This window comes from Martes martes (assembly GCF_963455335.1).
Source record: "Martes martes genome assembly, chromosome: 3".
Lineage (NCBI taxonomy): Eukaryota > Metazoa > Chordata > Mammalia > Carnivora > Mustelidae > Martes > Martes martes.
Genome location: NC_137890.1, coordinates 14,426,253 through 14,436,021, shown reverse-complemented (window position 1 = coordinate 14,436,021; position 9,769 = coordinate 14,426,253). Strand labels below are relative to the sequence as shown.

The window sequence follows — 9,769 nt, the reverse complement described above, 5'->3', positions numbered from 1 at the left end:
GTGCTCTGTGGTGGTGGCAGCAGGAGGCTCTGTGATCGTGATACAGTCAGTAGTTCAGTGCCCAACACAACTCTGGGAAATGGGAGGGAAACTTCCCAAAAGGAAGATATTCCAAGCAGAAGGTTAACATGCCTAATACAGGTGGGCTGGCACGTTGCTTTCCTCTCCCGTCCGCCATCTGCAGGGGAACCACCGCCAAGATGCAGGTTTTCATGAAAACCCTTATGGAGAAGACCATCCCTCTCGAGGTCGAACCCTCGGATACAATAGGAAATGTAAAGGCCAACATTCAGGATAAGGAAGGAATTCCTCCTGATCAGTGGAGTAAAGACTGATCTTTGCTAGCAAGCAGCTGGAGAATGGACGTATGTGGTCTCATGACAATATTCATGTGTTGAGACTTAGTAGTGGTGCTAAGAAAAGGAAGAAGGTGCTAAGAAGGAAGAAGTCTTATACCGCGCCCACGAAGAATAAGCATAAGAGAAAGAAGGTTAAACTGTCCCGAAATACCATAATGTGGATGAGAATGGCAAAATCAGTTGCCTTCCTCGGAAGTGCCCTTCAGATGGGTGTGACTCTAGAGTTTTTATGGCTGGCCACATCCACAGACATTGTTGTGACAAATGCTATCTGAGCTACTGCTTCAACAAGCCAGAAGACAAGTAATTGTGTATGGGTTAATAATAAAAGACATGAACTAACATTAAAAAAAAAAGTCTAATATGGACAGTGTCAACTCTCCCCTTCAACACCCAGCCCTAGGAACTTTCTTTTTTTTTTTTAATATTTTATTTATTTATTTGACACAGAGAGATCACAACTAGGCAGAGAGGCAGGCAGAGAGAGAGGGGGGAAGCAGGCTCCCCGCTGAGCAGAGAGCCCAATGCGGGACTCCATCCCAGGACCCTGAGATCATGACCTGAGCCAAAGGCAGAGGCTTAACCCACTGAGCTACCCAGGTGCCCTAGGACCTTTCTTTCAGGAAAGCTATCCTGATGCTTTTCTTCAAAATATTCTCTCTCCCTAAACTGAAGAGTCAAGGTTTGAAGAAGCAGGTATCACAGAACAAAGGATAACACCTTTATATTCCTTTGAATAATTTGGATTTTTGTCTCTCAGGGAGGTACGTCCTTTTCACCAGATACTAGGATCCTAACCAGCTCAAGACAGGACAGTCACTGCTGCTTAGAAAAAGATAGAAGGGTCACCTGGGTGGCTTGGTTGGTTGAGTGTCTGACTCTTGGTTTTGGCTCTGGTCCTGATCTCATCAGGGTTTGATTTTGAGCCCCATGCCGAGCCCAGTGTTGGGCTCCCCGAAGAGTCTGCTCGAGATTCTTGAACTCTTTCCCCTACCTCGCCTTCCCCCCACTTGTGTTCTCTAAATAAATAAATAAAATCTTAAAAAAAAAAAAGATAGAAAAACCAAACACATTCATAGGGATTTTCCCATTCTTCTAGGGATATAAGCTATTGCTTGGTGTTTCCATCTTTCTTGTTCTCCTGCCTTCTAATTTTACCTTCACCTGGAAGAGTAAGGGGAGACAGGGTTCAGAAGCTGGCTTTGTTCCTTGGCCTGTTCCTTGTGAAAGCCAGTCCTTCTCTCCCTCAAGGACACGTCAAGTCTTTATTCCAAAGGGTAAGATGACTAACAGGAACCAATGCACAGACGAGAAGTCCTGGAGTGTTTGGCAACCAGAAATCATATGCGTTGGCTTTCACCAGATTACACTGAAGTATCCAAACAATCCCCCAACATATCGTTATTTATGATAGAAAGGTCTGTTGTTTATGTTTTACATCAGTTTTATGTTTGGGGCGCCTGGGTGGCTCAGCAGGTTAAGCCTCTGCCTTCGGTTCAAGTCATGATCTCAGGGTCCTGGGATCGAGCCCCGCATCGGGCTCTGCTCAGCGGGGAGCCTGCTTCCCCCCTTCTCTCTGCCTGCCTCTCTGCCTACTTGTGATCTCTGTCTGTCAAATAAATAAATAAAATCTTTAGGGAATAAAAAAATTGTATGTTTGCTGTGGTCTCCTGATGGGACCCAGACTGAAGAAACGGCCCCTTCCTGGGATGTGCTTTTCTTTTGGCAAAATAGCCAAGTCACATATTGGTTCTTAAAGTCTCTGAGAGAGAATGAGATACCGAAAGTGGTAAACTGGGCAGTCTGGATGAAGGGTATAAGAGGATATTTTGTGCTATCTTTGAAACTGCATAGGATATAGGCTGCCCCCAATATCCGAAAATAGGGCATCCTATAAAATTTTCTGTAAGCCGAAATGATGGAAAGCAAAGAAAAATTACTTTAATTTATATGGAAAATGTTTTGAGTACTCCCAGACCCCCAAATTTACCTCTCTTTGGCTTTTCTGATACCTTAGGATGCATGTTGCACAAAACAACTTGAGATAAAGCACCAATGCTCAGAGCCTGTGGATTGTGGCTGCAACACTGAGTGCAGTGCCTGGGGAAGGGACTTGGTGACGTCACTCTTGCCCCTAACGGTGCTCACTGCCTCTATGTAGGCTATCTGCAAAACAGAGGCTGAGCACTATTTTTTGCTTTTTTTTCCTCATCAAAGAGAGAATCCTCTCGTGATGTCTTTTGGTTAAACAGGTACTAATGTTGGTCTTTGGTAAAAGTGAAAGGGCATATCATAATCATGAACTTTTGAAAGGACAGTGGGGTCGGGGTATAAATTTGTCTCATTTAAAGGCGTTACTCGGGTGTGTTGACTCATTCTATTGTACACCTGAAACTGATAGTACACTGTATGTTAACTAACTGGAATTTGAGTTAAAACTTTAAAAAATAGTAAAGGAGGGGGCGCCTTGGTGGCTCAGTGGGATAAAGTCTCTGCCTTCGGCTCAGGTCATGATCCCCGGGTCCTGGGATCAAGCCCCGCATCGGGCTCTCTGCTCAGTAGGGATCCTGCTTCCCTTCCTCTCTCTCTGCCTGCCTCTCTGCCTACTTGTGATCTCTGTCAAATAAATAAACAAAATCTTTAAAAAATAACAATAATAAAGGAAGTCCAGAAGGAAGCAGTATGAGTCTGTATACCGGCTCTTTGAAGTTAGTAAGTGTCCCCCCTTCTCCCTGCTCTCCGCAACTTTAGACATGTCCTGCCTCCTTGTGGCTGATGGTGGGTGCTGCAGGCCCCACAGTCACCATCAATCCAAGTTGACTGCATGGAGGAAGGGGAGAGTATCTGTGTAATATTTACACGGAAAATTATGTCCAAATAAAAAGTTAGGAAAAATAAGCGATTTGTGTAAACACATTTCTTTTTAAAATAAAGTTTTGGTGATTATTTTAGCTAGGTATCATAATAGGGCTCCTGACAGTGATGAATCCAGCCATTTAGGGCTAGAAATTAAGGATTTCTAGAAGTTTAAAGGACTAGACATTTAGGATTGTGACAAAAGAGATCAGCAAAGGGGAAAGAGGATCTAGTAAGACATGAAGCTTCGTGAGATTATTTTTCTCAGAGGCAAATATAATATGTGAGTCCAGAAAAAATTTCTTCCAGAATGACTCATAGGAACAGTATTCTGGTGTTTTTGGCATGGTAAAAATGATGGAACTGTGGCCTTTATCCTTAAATAAGTTTTTGCTCAATTGCCTTATAGCCTTGAATGCTTAGCAATGACTAAACCAGTCCAGATCTCTTATAAATGACTGGAACTTTCTGTCCGGCTGTCTGTAGTATTACTTCTTTTTCCGTAGAATTTGGCACATTCACCTGAATATGTCTCAAGAGTGACAGTTCTGAGATTATTTTTCCTGGCACAAAGTGTGTTCTTTGAAAGTACAGATTCAAGGGGTATCTTGGTGGCTCAGTTGGTTAAGCATCTGCCTTGACTCAGCTAGGATCCTGTGGTCTTGGGATTGAGCCCTGCCATGGGTTCCCTGCTCAACTGGAAGTCTGCTTCTCCCTCTGCCTCTCTCTCTCTCTCTCTCATGGGCTCTCTCCCTCAAATGCATAAATAAAATCTTTTAAAAAGGTACAGATTCAAGTCCTCTTGTCTTAGAGAACTGTCTTATGTATTGACTGATACATGTGTTCTCTTTCTGTATTTCCATTTCCTGCACTGGGAACTCAGAACTGTGTGTATAATTGGATATTGCATGCCTTTCTTTCACCTTCATTTCTTTCTTGCTAATCCCTATTTTAACAAACATTGTAATTGAGTTAAAATGTACCTATGAAAACTGCACAAATCATAAATTCACAGCTCATTGAATTATCAGGAAAGTAACACACCCTTGTAGCCACAACCCATATTCTAATTTTTTTTAAATTTATTTATTTGTTAGAGAGAGAGCAAGCGAGCACAGGCAGACAGAGTGGTAGGCAGAGGCAGAGGGAGAAGCAGGCTCCCCGCCGAGCAAGGAGCCCCATGTGGGACTTGATCCCAGGATGCTGGGATCATGACCTGAGCCGAAGGCAGCCGCTTAACCAACTGAGCCACCCAGGCGTCCCCATATTCTAATTTTTAAAAATGTTTTATTTAATTTCATTTTGCTTTCTTTTCTCCTTCCTATTCTAAGTTTTTTTTTTAAGTGTCTTTTTTTTTTTAAGATTTTATTTATTTATTTGTCAGAGAGAGAGAGAGAGAGCGCACACAAGTAAGGGGAGCATTAGGCATAGGGAGAAGCAGGTTGCCTGCTGAGCAAGGAGGCCCATGTGGGACTCAATTCCAGGACTCTAGGATCATAACCTGAGCTGAAGGCAGATACTTAGCTGATTGAGCCACCCAGGTGCCCCGGATGCCCCAGTTTTTCTAGGTTTTCAGCATGATTCTCCTTCCAGTGTGAACTTCATTGCTGTAATGGCTTCTCCCCACCCCCGCACCCCCCCACATTTTTTTCCTGAGTTCTGTCAGCTTTCAACTTCCATTGCTCTCTCTCCATTTCCTTCCTAAACTCTTTATCTTCACTATGTTCTTTTGATATATTGCATATTTACAGGAAAGTGGTAGATACCAAGTATACACTATCTATAATCACACAATATGTGCAACATCTAAATTGGTTATGATCTGTGGTCCATCACCAGACCAAAATACATAACATTTCCAATATATAGGATCCTGTATACTCTTCACAGATAATACCCCTGCCCAGAGATAATTTCCATTCAGACCTCTATCATTCTATATTAGTGTTGTTTCTTCTTGAACTTCTTCGTATAAATGGAATTATTCAGTAAATAGTCTTACATCTTATTATTTTTATTGGCGGTGAAACATATGTAATGAAAATTTATCGTTCTAATTATTTTTAAGTGTATAGTTCAAGATCATTAGGTATCTTCACATTGGTCTTATAGTACATAGTCCTTTGTGTTTGCATTTTTTAAATCATTATATGAATGAGTTTATCATAGTTTTTTTTTTTTTTCAACCATTCTCCTGTTGAGACACCTTCAGTTTGTGGCTATTATGAATAAAGCTGCTATGACTATTATTGTACGAGGCTTTTGTGGAAGTATGTTTTCATTTCACTAATAACCAATAGCTGGGAGTGAAATTGTTAGGTCATTGAGCAGACACAGACTTAACTTTTTAACACATTAGCAAACAGCTTTCCAAAATTGTTCTACCATCTCATGCTCACCAGCAACTTATGAGAGTGACAGGTGTTCCAAAAGCTTGCAACCCTTGGGATAGCGGATTGTTTTACATTTTAATGTAATGTGTAGCAAAGTAGTGGTACCTCCTCCAGGGTTTAATTTGCATTTCTTTGATGATAAATCATGTTGCACACTGTTTCATGTGTTCAGTGGCCACTCCATTCTGTCCTTTTCAATTACATAGCTTTGAATGAGCTGAAGTTTTCCTACAATCGTTTTTGTAGGAAGTTTGTATTGTGTCTGTTCCATACTGGTCATCATGTTTCTTATGACCCAAGGATTTGTATGAATTGGTCTAGGTTTTACTTCTCCCGTGCAAAGGGAGACAGGTAACCACAAAGCTGATCATCGTGTGAGGTTTCTCTTCCCTCCTTCTGCCATGGTGGTAAATTGCATCCGGGAAACGATAGTTAATAAGTAAGTGAGTCATGTTTCAGGTCCGTATCTTTGGCCTCTTGGAATCACAGTGTGTCCTAAGTAGCTTCTGTTGCCAACAAATGCATCTCATTCTTCTTGCTGCAAACAAGATATTTGGGCTCTGCACTATAAGAAATGCCTCTGAGTTGGAAGAAGTATCTTGCCACATTATTTTAAGGTGTGCGTTCTAAAGCAGGCATCTCCTGTCTGATTCCTCTGCTGTGTGGTATCCCTCCCACTGACTGAGTTGGAGACTCAGCATGCTCCTACATTTTGCTAAGGTTTTACTTAGCTTTTCTGTTTCTTATTTGTTGTGGTGATGGTGGTGGCCTTGGGCGATTCCCAAGAAGGAAAGGAGATATTGTCCGGACACTACTATCTTCAAAGTAGAAGTTTTGATAAATATCAATTACCAAGTTAAAGCAGTTTGCTTCCACATTTTGCTGAAATAATTTTTTCCTTGAAACATGAACAACAGCTATATTTTATTTAGGTATTGATTATATTAGAATGATTTTTCATCCACCTGTTAACTTGATGTATTTAGTTGAAAGATGTTCTGATGTTGATCTATCCTTGTATCCCTGGATCCCATCTTCTTGGTTACCTTTCATTTTTAGCTGCACGTATTTGGTTTGGAAATATTCCACTTAAGACTGCTTCATCCAGGGGTGCCTGGGTGGCTCGGTGGGCTAAGCCTCTGCCTTTAGCTCAGGTCATGATCTCAGAGTCCTGGGATCAAACCCCACATTGAGCCCCACATCGGGCTCTCTGCTCAGCAGGGAGTCTGCTTCCCCCTCTCTCTCTGCCTGCCTCTCTGCCTACTTGTGATCTCTCTCTCTGTCAAATAAATAGATAAAATCTTAAAAAAAAAGAAGACTGCTTTATCCACCCTCATAATTTACTTGATTTTTTTTCTTTCCAATTTTAGCACCAAGCCTCTTAAAATGAGTCAGAGAGATTTTCGTGTTTTAAAAAATACTCTGAAATACTTTGTGTAAAGCAGGATTACAGTCTGTGGGGGCCAGTGGCTTTTTTTAAGAAGAGACCTATAATTACTAATTTACTATCTTCAATAGCTTACTCAGTCATTCTATTCTTCTTTTCATCTTTACGTTCAAATTTGGTGGCATAAAGACATTCAGTGTCTTATCTTAAAAATCAAAACATCTCCACTATATTTGTAGTTACAGGCTTTTATTTTTTTTTTAAGATTTTATTTATTTATTTGACAGACAGAGATCACAAGTAGGCAGAAAGGCAGGCAGAGAGAGAGAGGGAGAAGGAGGCTTCCTGCTGAGCAGAGCCCGATGTAGGGCTTGATCCCAGGACCCTGGGATCATGACCTGAACTGAAGGCAGAGGCTTTAACCCACTGAGCCACCCAGGTGCCCCATGTGCTTTTATTTTTAAATTAAGTTTAATTTATTTAAAGAGAGAGTGAGCAGAGGTTGGGGGGGGAGCTGAGGGAGAAGGAGAGAGAATCTCAAAGAGACTTGGCGCTCAGCACGGAGCCCACCCCGGGCTTGATCTCAGGACCCTGAGATCATGACCTGAGCCAAAATCAAAAGTCAGCCGCTCAACCGACTGAGCCCCCCAGGCACTCCAGTGTGTGCTCCTTTTAAATTCTAGTGTGTCTTTTCTCGTTTTTCTTTTGCGGGTTGTTTTTGTTTGTTTGTTTGTGTTTTTTTTTTTTGTTTTGTTTTTGTTTTTGTTTTTGGTTTTTGTAAGCTTGCTCCATTTTTGTCTGTTTTGTAACTTTTGTCAGTAATGACCCTTTTGGTCTAGATCCCTCATTATTTCTTTGCCACTCCCAATGTCGTAATTCCTGCTCATTTTTTTTTCATTATTTCTTTCCTTCTGTTTCTTTATTTCTGTCTTATAGTGTTTTAGCATCCTGAACTGAATGCATTGTTCATTTCACTTGCTTTAGGAGCATTCCACAAATTATGATAATGTAGCGTTTTCATTATCATCTTGCTTTGGGTAATTTGGAACTTTCCCAAGACTAATTTAGAGACAGTTTTTGTTGTTGTTGTTGTTATTCCTAAACACATGACTTGGAAAAAGTCTGTTTGTTGTGGACTTTCATTTAACTGCACTAAGTCAGGAACATGAAACATATGATAACAATTCTCAGGAATTTGTACTTTCTTTTTGAACTAGGATTTGGTAGATTTTTAGAAGTATTCTATGAGCATTTGAAAAAAAATATCCTATTTGGTAGGCAGAGTATCCTCTCTCTCTCTCTCTCTCTCTCTCTCTCTCTCTTCATATAGAGCTGTTAGATTAAGAATTAGATTAAGCTCATTAAATTTTTGCTTGCATTTACTAAGATTTCCTAGGACTTTCCACTCCCTACTAAGGTTTTTGTATGTGCTTGGTCTAAGAGTTTCTGATGGTGATATGTTTTGAAATGTCTTCTACTATTAATTCTCTCACTGTGTTCTAGAGGTTGTTCAATCTAGTAGGTTCTGAGTGTGTGTGTGTGTGTGTGTATTTGGTATTTTCTGGTTTTTTTTTTTTTTCAAATTTCAGGGGCTAATCTTTTTTTTTTAATTTCTAAGAGTTTTATTAATTGTTGTGATGTGGTAAATAATTCCCTTCACCCCAAAATTCAAGTCTGAACTTTGAGAGCCTCAGAATGTGACTTTATTTGGAAATAGGGCCTTTGCAGATGTAATTGGTTAAGAAGAAGAGGAGAGAACACATAGAAGAATGCCGCATAAAGATGGAAGCAGAGATTAGAACGGTGTACTACAGGCTAAAGGAATGCCAAGGTTTGTTAGGTGACACCAGAAAGGAGGGAAAAGCAAGGAAGATTTCTTTTCTAGAGCCTTCCCAGAGAGTATGGCCCTGTCAACTCCTTGGCTTTGGACTTCTGGTTTCCAGAACTATAAGAAAATAAATTTCTGTTGCTTTTAAACAATATACTTTGTTGCAATTTATTATGGCAGCCCTAGGAAATTGATACAATTATTTACATCTACCTGTTCTCACTTTGTTTATGCCTGTTTTGTTCTGTACTTCCTTTCTTGTGTTTATGGATGTATTATACTGGATGTATTGTATGGGTGTTCTTGTATTTATGTCTATAAAGCATCCTTAGTCTATAAAGTTGATTTCCTCTTATGTGAGCTTAGGTTCAATTCTTGATTTGCTGCCTGTCTTTCTTAGCGTTACAGTTCTTTTTTTTTTAAGATTTTATTTATTTATTTGAGAAAGAGTGTACGAGCAGGTGGGGAGGGGCAGAGAGAGGAGGAAGCAGGCTCCCCACTGAGCAGGGAGCCTGATCTGGGGCTCGATCCCAGGACCCTGAGATCATGACCTGAGCCAAAGGCAGCCGCTTAACCGACTGAGCCCCCCAGCCGCTCCTGTAACATCACAGTTCTTGATGTTTTGAACTTTTATTTTGCAGTTCCATTTTGAGAGGAGAGGGAAGTTTTTGTTTATCTGCTTTCTTGTTTTTCCACTTTTCTTTTTTTTCTGTGCTCACCCTCCCTTCTTTTAGCGTCGTTGGTTCGAGGCTGATGTTGCAGAGCCCATCAGGAGCGGCTAGATTCCCCTTTCCCGGGTTTACAATTCCACGTAAGCGAGTAATCATAACAGAGCTGCTGGTGGAGGTGTCAGCACCAGGGAGAACGGGGTGGCTGTCTCTTTGGTCCCTTCCTAGATCTAAAACACGGGCTAGTATTACCATGGCTTCTGCTTACACGTAACTTT

The 9,769-nt window shown here is 40.9% G+C and overlaps 1 pseudogene across 1 annotated transcript; it reads left to right on the top strand.

The window, feature by feature from the left end:
- Window positions 1-200: 200 nt before the first annotated feature.
- On the top strand, window positions 201-666 carry LOC308340455 (ubiquitin-ribosomal protein eS31 fusion protein-like; annotated as a pseudogene). Its single transcript has one exon. The product of its transcript is annotated as a ubiquitin-ribosomal protein eS31 fusion protein-like (transcript).
- The last annotated feature ends 9,103 nt before the right edge of the window (window positions 667-9,769 follow it).